Raw genomic sequence first — 13,295 nt, forward strand, 5'->3', positions numbered from 1 at the left:
AAACCATGTAAAAAAAATATTTTCATACTTTTTTACGTGGGATCATTTTAGTTACCCTTAAACACACATTTCACAAGAGGAACACTTTTTTTTTCCACTGCTTCTATTTTTTAAGTAACTTTGAAAGTGTTAAGATTTTGTCAACTTTATTTTTTTTTATTATTTTTTTTTTTAAATTCTAATAACTTATGTTGGGTAGCATCTTTTAAGAACATAACTTATTGCAAGATTATATCTCCTTATGCTTCAAAAAAAATAATAAATGATCCGTTTTACACTTTTACCCCCATCATTTATTACGTTGAGGGATTTTATGTTTCTTCTGTTCTTATACTACATCCCATTACCTAACATTTCATATACTACTTACTCCTCCAACTCATTAATTACACTAACTTATAATTTTTTGAAACACATCGACTTCCACCAAATTTACTATCATAACTTTTCTTCTGCGACACCTCTCCATTGAAATCATCAACGGGTAGTACATTATAAATAACCAATTTTATCTTCTCTACGCTTCTTCCATTATTCCACTTTTTCACCAATAAACAATTATTATAGTTCCAACATTACATACAAACTTATGTCACCATCTTACCTTCCTAATCCCCCACTACACTATACTCCTTCCCTATTAATACTTCATCATCCCCACTATTCCCCCCACCACCTTTCTTCCTATATAAACCATTGAAACTTTCGTAAAGCATCACTTCAGTGTCTTGCGGTTTACAATGTATCGTTCTCGTGTATCCATTGTCCTTTCACCATTCCGACAAACAACCAATTCCATTGTACCCATCACCCGGTTGCATTGCAACATTTGTCAACGTCTTCGCCAAAGCTGTAACGTTGCAACAGGGTTCTGTTGTCAAGAATGTATTGATAACACACCTCTACTTTTTTGTCACAGCTGTAGAGTGTACAACGTCGATGTTGTGAACTCCTGCTGTCGACCTTGTCGTCAGGGGGTTTACTCATACCTCTGCGAAAAGTCGGGTCTTCTTTATGAGATCGATGATACCCATACACTTTCCTGCCTACTCTGCACTTCAACAGAACAAAGGCGTCATCTCTTTCGCTCCGTTATGATGACACCATCCTTGCACTAACTTTTTTTCCTAATTACCTTTCCCTTCCCTTTCCTACCAAACTTCTTCACATATATACCACTGTTACATGTTGTTTTTATTAAATCTACTTCCACATTACATCATCATTTATTTCAGAACAAATTGTAGTATATACATGTTTACGCTCCATCAACATTTACACTATTATTACAAATTTCCCTCACATAACCTTCTTCCAATATACTATCCCTCCTTAAATCATGGTTATGGGTGCAAACAAATTCGCAACTGCAAATCTCTCCGCACCATCCGCAATGAATATGTACTTCGTCGTGAAGGTGAACTTCTAACAGTCACAAATTCGGTACTCGTGTATACAACGATATTATTCTACCATTGTTCGATCCATACCGACAACTCCCACACATAGGTAGATGACGAAGATTATTCCTATCGCAGTACAAGACGTAAGCAGAACATGCTTTATAGTTAATTTTGCACACAAACAGTTTACGGGCTACGCTCCACTCTTTTACCCGACTGATGTTACTTACATACCTCATTGCTTTATTTTCTCTGTACTGCTGTCTATCCACGTAGTCTCCTCTATGTAACACGACATTACGATGTACCTCATCCAAAACCTGCACATGTTCAATAACATTCCAATATTGTACGTCTTCTACACCACCACACTCTTCATGGATACAGTTGCCGCTACTTACATCCATCCTCGCACTTCAATTTTCACACTTCTACCTTTTATGTGCAACACTCCTGTGGTTGTCTTTCATTTATACTCCTTTCTACTTAACCACATCTCTCTCTTCCTCCTAAACGTATCCCTACTTCTTTCCCTCTCTCCACCAAATAAATTCTTTTCAAAATCCGCATTCTTACTAGTATAAATTCAACAATATACGTACTAATGCTTACACTCACTGACATCGTCAAGAGCCTATAACATCATGTGACCAGTAACAGCAACCGTTTAACAGTAACCATTTAACAGTTACACGTTTACGATCGATGACGTTTCGTCAGTTATCTACTCCTCTGTGCTAGAATCGGTTATCTGACCCTACTCGTTAGCGAGGCTGGCGACGCCTAAAAGTGTAGAAGTAACCTTTAATTCGCTGGCAAGCTCGGCATTAAGGAAGTTGTGGGAAGCTCCGGTATCTAAAAAGCGCCTCGATGTACGCCCCTTGCAGGCTAAGTGGTATTTTTGGCAACCAGGAGGCGGCAGTTGTGGAAACCTGGTTGTTTATGATTGATGAACGTCCGGCCTTGGTGGAAGGGGTTAGACGGTATTTCCCTCCTCGGCCTGTCTCCAGTTTCCCGATTGCGATTGACGTTGGTTTAGTACTTGACAATCACGGTGAAAGTGTCTTCCCGGACAGTAGTGACACTTTGGTAGGGATGATGCGGCTGGTGTAGAGGTTTCTTTACCGGATGTCCTTGTTTCCTCTCGTGACTTGGTGTGGTTTGTTGTTGATACCTGCATCAGGTTGCCTTCTATTTCGACGGCTCTTCGGAGAAGTTCGTCTGTGGTGATCGGTTTCGGAGCTCTCAGAAAGGTTCGAATGTATGGTCGAACCAACTCGATAAGGAGTTGAATGCAGTCGTCTTCCCGTTCGCCTGGTATTAACCGTTGCATTAGCTGCAGTATGTTCATCAGAAACATTTCGGTGCTTTCATTGGAGCCTTGTTTCTGGCTGTATAATTGCGCTTTCAGAGCAATTAATATTTCGGGTCGATTATATCTGTTAATTAATCGATTTCGGAAGTCTTTCCACTGCATCGGAAAGTTTTGATAGGGACGCCACCGTGACGCCGTCTTACCTTGTAGCTGATCGACGACTACTTTAAGTTGTTTGCTGTGATTGATTTGGTATTTCCTAAAGTAGTCCTCACAGTCCTTTAGAAAGTCCTCAGGATTTTCTGTTATGTCGCCTCTGAACGATGGAGCAGCTGGCAACGGTCTAGATATGGTAAGAACGCGCTGCAAGATGCCCTCTAGTTGTCGGGATAATAGTTGGACAGGTTGGTCTAATGTGGGCGCCACTTGGTGTTTTGACACTCCAAGAAGTGTTTCGTATTTTTCGTCATCTTGTGTAGGTTTCGATTTGGATCGGCTCGGCATCTTTGCTGACCTCAGGGACTAATGGATACGAATATATTGCACTAATATACTTTACTTGCCCCACGCGTTGGGCGTCATTTGATATGTCTTTGCTATTTTTTTTAAACAGTTTATTCACACATACTTAATCCTAACTTATATCCTAACACTACAACTAGAATAACAAATAAGTAAGAACAAATATGAAACAAAATATATACAGTGAAAAAATACAAATAAAGGCAAGAAATATACATATACAAAAAAAAAGTCTGAGTAAGACCAAAAAACGCTGGTTGAAACACTTATTCAACAAACTGGCACTCGGAGGCTAACGGCTAGGCGAAAGCAAAGAAAACGGGGGTGGCTGGTGATGGAACTCCTTCTTCCTTGCCGTGGGTCGGTGGAATATTGGAGCTGTTGGTACTGCAAAAAAAAAACTTTTGGGTGTTTCATTCCCAGTGATGCTGGTGGGCGGGCAGTCCCTCCGGACTATGCCGGAAGGTAGGGCGGAAGGCCCTCTTCAGCCTGCTTTCAGGAGTCGTGGGAATGGGTGGGTGGTGGATCAGGTGAGAAAGATGAAACGGGCGAAATGAAGACAGAAGAGAATGAAAGATTATCTGTGGAATATTACTGCCTCAGCATTTGCCTAAGTGATCCAAGGAAACCACAGAAAAAACTTGGACCAAGGCAGACGGACCCGGAATCGAACCGGCGTCCTCCCGAATGCTAAGCAATGGTCTAGACCTCTAGGCCATGCCGCTCGATTTGGTACTGAGGAATGCACGGTTATTTATACAAACCCCCATACCATGTAAGGGTTGGGAAAAAGAGGGTTTGAGAGTGGGATGATGGTGGGTGATAAAAGAAGGGCGAAAGGTAATGATAAAAACGAATTCGCTTTTATCGTTAACTTCGCTGAAAAAAATAAAAAAACTAACTATAGGAAACGACAGGACATACATGAAAATATAGTGTTAGAAAGAAGAGCGGTGGTTCTACGATAAAAATTAATAAAAATAGAAAAAAAAAGATGATTGCACGAAGAAGGTAAGGAAGCCAAGAAAAAAAAAAGAAAATAGCGAAAAAGGAAGGGATTAAGTGGGAAACTACAACCAAACAGCGGGAATAAAAAAACAAGAGTAAAGTAAAATATAAATACATAAGGGAATTAAAAATAGAAGATAAAAGTTGCTNGAGAAATATTGCATTAATGAAATTTTCACAAAGTTTCCTGGAATGGGTTCGTATGTAGGGTAAACTTGGCAAAATTTTGATAGATCGTTCTGCTAAAACATATATTTTTCTTTTTCCTGCCTTCAATTCGGCTGTATCTAAATTAATCTTTTCATTGATATTACTGGGTTTTTGTGGTATTAGTAGTGGTACCCGATGTGAGACCCTATCAGTTTTATTTTTAACACAAACATCACAAGAATTTACTAGGTTTGTTAGTTCGTTCATATTTTTAAATTGGTGGTCCTGTTTTAATTTACTCAGTGTTTCATGTATACCTTTGTGATTATTTAAAGCATGTTCGTGATACTGCTTAATGAGTTTTAATTTTAATTCTTCGGGTATATCAATCTTAATGAACCGCGATACGTCTAAAGTTATCTCAAAACCGTGTTCTTTTTAATCTTGTCATAATCTTCGTTAGCATTTACTATTAGGACCTTTTGATTGGAGAACATTGTTAACACGGTAGCCGGCAAGGTAATGAACGTAACTACGTCACGGGAAAACCTGTAGTTATAGTGTTCCAAGAATAAATTTCGTGGCTAGTAGGTACAATCCACAACAAGGGACATCAATAAGGTGTTCTGATATATTTTTATAGCTGGTATTATTCCTCAGCAGATTTATTTTAAATGTGTTGCCAACCATACCAGTGCATGGAGCGTGTAGCGTGATGATATTGGTTTGTCGTATTTTGCTGGATTTAATTTCATCATTCAAACATTTATACGTCACATCTATTGGTTTAGTGAGAATAACCAACCATTGGTTTTCTTCTAATCTTCTTATTTCTTCAGGTATCTGCGAGGGAATGCATAAGTTGGACCATTTTCCTGTGAAGGCGACTTCCGATTCACAAAATTTTATCTTCCTTGTTGTTTATTTGCGGATTCCTCATGAACCTTTGACCATGTACTTCCGAAAATTCGGAGAGGTAGTTTATGGTTATGTAATGAAATTTTAATCTCTCAACTGCGATATAGGAGTAGTTGGGAATAATTAAAGAATAATATGGTTCATTTTTGGGAGTAGGAATAGGTATTATATTATATAATTGATACTCGTCTTTTGATATAAGAGGTATTTTAATTTGATAAACAATTGAATTTTTCTTTAATATAGTAGATATTTTAACAATGTTTAGGAATTTTGATAACTGGTCAGCTTTTAGATCAAAAGCTAGATTGTACTCCGGAACTTGCTTGTTTATTTCGGTCAAGCAATTCAAGAACAAATTGTTTTCCAAAAATGAGGGTGGTAAAGAATTTACTTTCGAGTACAATATTTGGACTTTAATATTATTTGTTTCATATTCTAATTCAGATATAATTTCATCGCAAGTTACTACTAGATTAAGCAACTAGGTTGCAAATTCATTATTATTTATTTGAACAGAGTTTTTATTCAATTTATCCTAAATCTTATCGAAATTTGCTGAAATTTTTTGTTCGTCAATATTTAGACTACTCAGCGTAGCATTGAAATCTTTGACAACGTCTCTTACAACATGAACTGTCTGATCCATTAAAGTTAGAGTGTTCTTATCGGACTCAATTTTTGTATGGCTGTATTTATTTCTCGATCATCGTTTGCATACATGGTGCCAAAAACGTAGTGGAACGCGGTTCCAATAGCGTTCNTGAAATCTTTGACAACGTCTCTTACAACATGAACTGTCTGATCCATTAAAGTTAGAGTGTTCTTATCGGACTCAATTTTTGTATGGCTGTATTTATTTCTCGATCATCGTTTGCATACATGGTGCCAAAAACGTAGTGGAACGCGGTTCCAATAGCGTTCATCCATCCTCGCTTTTTGGGGTTACTTTCGCGGGGTAACATTACATTTATTGATTTTAATTCGTTATTGATTCTTTTAAGCATTTTATTTAATGTAAGGGCATGAATGTATGGATAATATTGACCTAATAACTTACTGTCAATGTTTTTGATCTTTTCAACTAATTCTTGTACCTTATGTAAATTATTATATAGTGGTGATATGTCCTCAAAAACTATTAAAGTAAAATATTGTTCAATTATTCTAAGTTTTCCTAATGGCCTAAGATATAGTCCGGTATTTGAAGGTATGCTTTGTATGTCTATTGGGGTTGGATATGAATAGGATATGTATAGGATTATGAGAAGCAAGTGAGATTGTTTCATCTGAAACAAACGAAGATAAATTAATTTATAAATTTTGAAGAGGGATTTTCTTAATGTTAGAAATATTTACATTTTTCGGTTCTGGACACCTAATTTTATAACAATAATCATTAATTTTTTCGATAATTTCAAAGGGACCGTAATAAGTTAATTTCCTATCCCCGTGTTTTTTCATCCTAACATATACCTTTTCATTGATCTCATGCGACTGTATTTTCTTCGCTGATTTATCATACCTTTCTTTGGCTTTCATTTGTGACATGAGTTGATTAGATTTAGCTTGTTCTCTAATATTATTTATTTGATCATTACGTCGTGTTGGATCTATTTCAGTTATTACTTCAGGTGTAGTACCCAGCGAATTAGGTTTAATGCCGAATTGTAATTCATATGGTGTATAGTTGTGTTGACTATTTACAGGGATGTTGTAATTATGTGCTGGTAAATGAATAATTTCTAGATTGTTTAAATTGTTTTTCTGAGTGGTGTATATTGTTTTGCATTATTCCTTCAAAGTATTTACAAACCTTTCTACTGAGCCATTAGATTGAGGATGATAAATACATGATTTTGTCCACTTGATATTTAGCATTCTTATGAGGGCTATTATTGTTTTGTTTATAAATTCCTTTCCTTGATCTGAATGAATTTATTTTGGGAATCCAAAAGCTGAGAAATATTGCATTAATGAAATTTTCACAAAGTTTCCTGTAATGGGTTCGTATGTAGGGTAAACTTGGCAAAATTTTGATAGATCGTCCTCAACAGCTAAAACATATATTTTTCTTTTTCCTGCCTTCAATTCGGCTGTATCTTAATTAATCTTTTCATTGATATTACTGCGTTTTTGTGGTATTAGTAGTGGTACCCGATGTGAGACCCTATCAGTTTTATTTTTAACACAAACATCACAAGAATTTACTAGGTTTGTTATTAGTTCGTTCATATTTTTAAATTGGTGATCCTGTTTTAACTTATTTAGTGTTTCATGGATGGATACCTTTGTGATTATTTAAAGCATGTTCGTGATACTGCTGAATGAGTTTTAATTTTATTTCTTCGGGTATATCAATCTTAATGAACCGTGATACGTCTAAAGTTATCTCAAAACCGTGTTGTTTTATAATCTTGTCATAATCTTCTTTAGCATTTACTATTAGGATCTTTTGATTGGAGAACATTGTTAACACATTCTGAATATTTAATTTAAAGTCTTGTTCTTTATCGGTCTTATCTACTTTAAGAGTTTTATTATGTGATTTTAATGTAGTTATTTCTAGTGCACGAAAAGGGGTTTTTAAGTCAGTGACTAGCAGTAAAGAGTTTATTATCTGAGGGTTATCAGAATACTTAATCATAACGGCTTCATAATCTTCTAGTTTAGGATTTATAACATGTCTAATTGCTTCGCGTTCTGTGTCGGCTGAATATATTCGCGAAAGAGCGTCAGCGTTCTGATTTTGCTTTCCCCGTTTATACACTATTTCGTAGTCATATTGTTCGATCTTCAACTTCCATCTCATTAATCGTGAGGTAGGGTCCTTAACAGAGAATAGCCACTTTAGTGGCTGATGATCAGTTATGATCTTGATTTTTTTGCCATATAAATAAGGACGGAAATGTTTCAACGACCAAACTATTGTTAGGAGTTCCTCTTTCAATTGTCGAATATCTTGTTTCAGCGGGATTGAGGGTCCTAGGTGCGTAAGCGACGGTAAAGAGGTTTTTACTGTTCCCTGGGACAACACAGAGCCTATAGCGAATTTGGAAGCATCAGTGGTTAGGATAAATTCGTCATCAAAATTCGGATATTGCAAGATGGGTTCAGTAATCAGGGCATCACGTAGTTTTTCGAAAGAATTTTGTTCGCGTTGGGTCCAGACGAAATTTTTGTCTTTTTTTAACAGTTGCGTAAGCGGTTTCGCTATTAACGCATAGTTCGGGATGAATTTCCTGTAGTAACCGGTGAGGCCCGGAAATTGTTTAATATGCTTATTATTTTTAGGAACGGGAAATTCTTTAATACACTTTACTTTGTCAGGATTGGGTTGTAAAGTGTCCTAAAAATGTAGTCTCTTTTCGTAGAAATTCACTTTTATCGAGTTGGATTTTAAAGTTATGAGTTCTTAGTTGGTTTAGTACGTTTGTCAGTCTATCGTTGTGTTCTTTTGGATTTTTAGCAAATATGATAATGTCATCAATGTAGACTAGAGATTGATGTGGAGTCAGGCCCTGCAAGGCTAAATTCATCGCGCGTTGAAACTGGGACGGGGCATTCTTTAATCCGAAAGGCATGGTCCTAAATTCAAAATGTTTTCCATTGGCGGAAAAATGCTGTTTTTAGTGTAGATTCCTTTGACATTTTTATCTGATGGAAACCAGAAGTAAGATCAAGCGCTGTGAAATAAGAGGATTTACCTAAATTATCTAAAATCTCATCTACATTGGGAAGTGGATACTTGTCATCAATTGTATTTTTATTGAGTTCTCTGTAGTCAATAACCATTCGCCATTTGACCTTACCTGAAGCATCACGTTTTTTTGGTACGATCCATAACGGTGAATTCCATGGCGAAAATGAGGGTTAAATAATTTTATTTTCAAGTAATTCTTTAATTTGTCTATCTACCTCTTCTTTATGCATCTTGGGGTAACGGTAAGTTTTAGCTTGTACGAGTATTTCGTCGGTTGTAATTATTTTATGTTCGAGTATTGATGTGGTGGTTAACTTATCATTGGGTTGATGAAAAACATCATTACACTCTAAGATAATGGGAATAATGGATTCTTTTTCATTTAAGTGATCTGAGCGTAATTGTTTTAATAATTCCTGTTTTCCATTTTCGAGATCATGTTTATAAGATTTTAATGAATTCATCATTAATGACTTTTCAGGAATTGGTAAAAGTTGTAATGAATCAATTTCTAAAAGTAAATCGTTTTCAGAAGTGTTTAAGGCCGTAGTTTTAAAATTTAAATCTTTATTGGTTTTAATTAAACATGTTGGAATTTGAAGTTTTCACCTTTCATTTCAGGTAGTAGATATTCTGTGTTACCTTGGTACTTTCTGGCATTAATTGTTATTACGCTTTCACTACGGGCTGGAATTTTAATAGCACATNCTTCGGAGAGGAAGCGCGATGCTCGCGGTAACGTGAGCACAGAGCTTGCCCAAGTGCGAAAGTGTAGGACCATTTTAGAAGACGAGGTTGGCCGTCTTCAAAGAGAAATCCAGCATCTATCGGAGAAAGAGACGCAACTAGTGGAAGAAGAAGGCAGGTTGCGTCCTAGGGCATGAGGTGGAAACGAAGCGTCCGAGGTATGAGCGGCTCTGTGTGGGTGCACAGAAGCTGGCGCAGCAGTTGGCGCATGTACCCAAGGATCCGGTGGAAAAGTGTGTGAAAAAAAAGAAGAAGTAAACGGGGTAGGTAAAAGGGTGTTAGAAGTGGTAATACAGCAACATGTGCGGAGGTAACATTAGCTGTAAATGATGAAATATGATTGTACCTGATTTTTTACGATTTTATCTTTCCTAGGAGACGCTGTGTATAGGTATGCGAGGGATGCAAAATGGGGTTGAAAATGAGGTGAGAAGAAAATCCGCTGAAAAACATCATAGGGAAATGGGTTACTGGGGGGGGAGGGCGGCAGAGGCGGGTGGAGGGGGGTCAGGGGAGTTAAGTCCGAACGGGGTAGTTGTGTGAATTCAGCTACTGCGATAGTGCCAACTTGTAGACCCAGTTGTCAGTATTAACAGTGGCAGAGGGGTCTCTTTTTTTAAAACCACTCCTTATAACTCTAATTAATTCTACAAGTTAAGGGTAGAAACTTAGTTCCTTAGTAACAGCGGTTCACCACTTTCACTCGATGGAAAACGATCTTCACTGAAAGGCGAACTTTTTTTATTGAAACATTTTTCCGCTATCGTCCACCCTTCATACACTTTCTGGGGCTGAAAGTATGGGGTTAAACATGTCAAAAAATATTTTCATACTTTTTTACGTTTGATCATTTTAGTTACCCTTAAACATACATTTCACAAGAGGAACACTTTTTTTTTCCACTGCTTCTATTTTTTAAGTAACTTTGAAAGTGTTAAGATTTTGTCAACTTTATTTTTTTTTTTAATTCTAATAACTTCTGTTGGGTAGCATCTTTTAAGAACATAACTTATTGCAAGATTGTATCTCCTTATGCTTCAAAAAAATTAATAAATGGTCCGTTTTACACTTTTACCCCCATCATTTATTACGTTGAGGGATTTTATAAATATGTTTCTTCTGTTCTTATACTACATCTCATTACCTAACATTTCATATACTACTCACTCGTTCAACTCATTAATTACACTAACTTATAATTTTTTGAAACACATCGACTTCCACCAAATTTACTATCATAACTTTTCTTCTGCGACACCTCTCCATTGAAATCATAAACGGGTAGTACATTATAAATAACAACTTTTATCTTCTCTACGCTTCTTCCATTATTACACTTTTTCACCAATAAACAATTACTACTGTTCCAACATTACATACAAACCTATGTCACCATTCCTACCTTCCTAATCCCCCACTATACTATACTCCTTCCCCAATAATACTTCATCATCCCCACTATTCCCCCCACCACCTTTCTTCCTATATAAACCATTGAAACATTCGTAGAGCATCACTTCATGAGAAGGGTCTTGCGGTTTACAATGGATCTTTCTCGTGTATCCACTGTCCTTTCACCATTCCGACAAACAACCAATTCAATTGTACCTATCACCCGGTTGCAATGCAACATTTGTCAACGTCTTCGTCAAAGCTGTAACGTTGCAACAGGGTTCTGTTGTCAAGAATGTCTTGATAACACACCTCGACTTTTTTGTTACAGCTGTAGAATGTATAACGTCGATGTTGTGAACTCCTGCTGTCGACCTTGTCGTCAGGGGGTTCACTCATACCTCTGCGAAAAGTCGGGTCTTCTTTATGAGATCGATGATACCCATACACTTTCCTGCCTACTCTGCACTTCAGCTGAACAAAGGCGTCATCTCTTTCGGTCCATTATGATGACACCATCCTTGCACTAACTTTTTTCCTAATTACCTTTCCCTTTCCTTCCCCACCCTGCCAAACTTTCCTTTCCCACACGTTTGACCTTGACACACTTCTTCAAATATATACCACTGTTACCTACATGTTGTTTTTATTAAATCTACTTCCACATTACATCATCATTTATTTCAGAACAAATTGTACTATATACATGTTTACGCTCCATCAACATTTACGATATTATTACAAATTTCCCTCACATAACCTTCTTCAAATGTACTATCCCTCCTTAAATGATGATTATGGGTGCAAACAAATTCGCAACTGCAAATCTCTCCACACCATCCGGAATGAATGTGGACTTCGTCGTGGAGGTGAACTTCTAACATCCACAAATTCGGTACTCGCGTATACAACGATATTATTCTACCATTGTTCGCTCCATACCGACAACTCCCACACATAGGTAGATAACGAAGATTATTCCTATCGCAGTACAAGACGTAAGCAGAACATGCTTTATAGTTAATTTTGCACTCAAACAGTTTACGGGCTTCGCTCCACTGTTTCATTCGACTGATGTCACTTACATACCTCACTGCTTTATTTTCACTGTACTGCTGTCTATCCACGTAGTCTCCTCTATGTAACACGACATTACGATGTACCTCCTCCAAAACCTCCACATGTTCAACAACGTTCCAATATTGTACGTCTTCTACACCACCACACACTTCATGGGTACAGTTGCTGCTACTTACATCCATCCTCGCACTTCAATTTTCACACTTCTACCTTTTATGTGCAACACTCCTGTGGTTGTCTTTCATTTATACTCCTTTCTGCTCAACCACATCTCCTTCCTCCTCCTAAACGTATCCCTTCTTCTTTCCCTCTCTCCACCAAATAAATTCTTTTCAAAATCTGCATTCTTACTAGTATAAATTCAACAATACATGTATTAATGCTTACACTCACTGACACCGTCAAGAAGCAATAACATCATGTGACCAGTAACAGCAACCGTTTAACAGTAACCATTTCATAGTTACACGCTTACGATCGATGATGTTTCGTCAGTTACCTACTCCTCTGTGCTAGAATCGGTTATCTTACCCTACTAACAAGTATTGTTTTCATTATCAGATATATCCGAAATATCAGCATCTGATAAATTTCCGTTAAACGGGGGAAGGAAAATAACTTTCTTTTTACCGTAAAATGTGCCAGCATTAATTGTTGGAAACGAGTCGTCCTCCATGACGAAATCCCTTTTCCCGCCAAAACACTGAGTGTCTTTTACCCCCTATTACCAAAGTTGCTTTCAGGCAACACTGATTATCGATACGTATCCGCGAACACTCAAGCGCAATTACTGACAGCTAATTACGTGGAACGATCGAATACACATATATCCTAAGCGCTAAGTTTATTTCTTCACAGAAAAACTTCTTTTTACAATAATAACACGATATTCTTATCACCACGTTCAATTATCTCAACTATAACACAAACTAGCTTTACAGTATTTCAAGTGCTAATATTCTGTCGTCGCAAAATTTCGGCAATATTCGTGGAATATACTCAAATGGTGTTGCCCAAGAGTAACATTGGCTTCTGGAGCTGCAATAAGCACTATAAA

Source organism: Agrilus planipennis, unplaced genomic scaffold (assembly GCF_000699045.2).
Source record: "Agrilus planipennis isolate EAB-ADULT unplaced genomic scaffold, Apla_2.0 scaffold76, whole genome shotgun sequence".
In the NCBI taxonomy this organism is placed as follows: Eukaryota; Metazoa; Arthropoda; class Insecta; order Coleoptera; family Buprestidae; genus Agrilus; species Agrilus planipennis.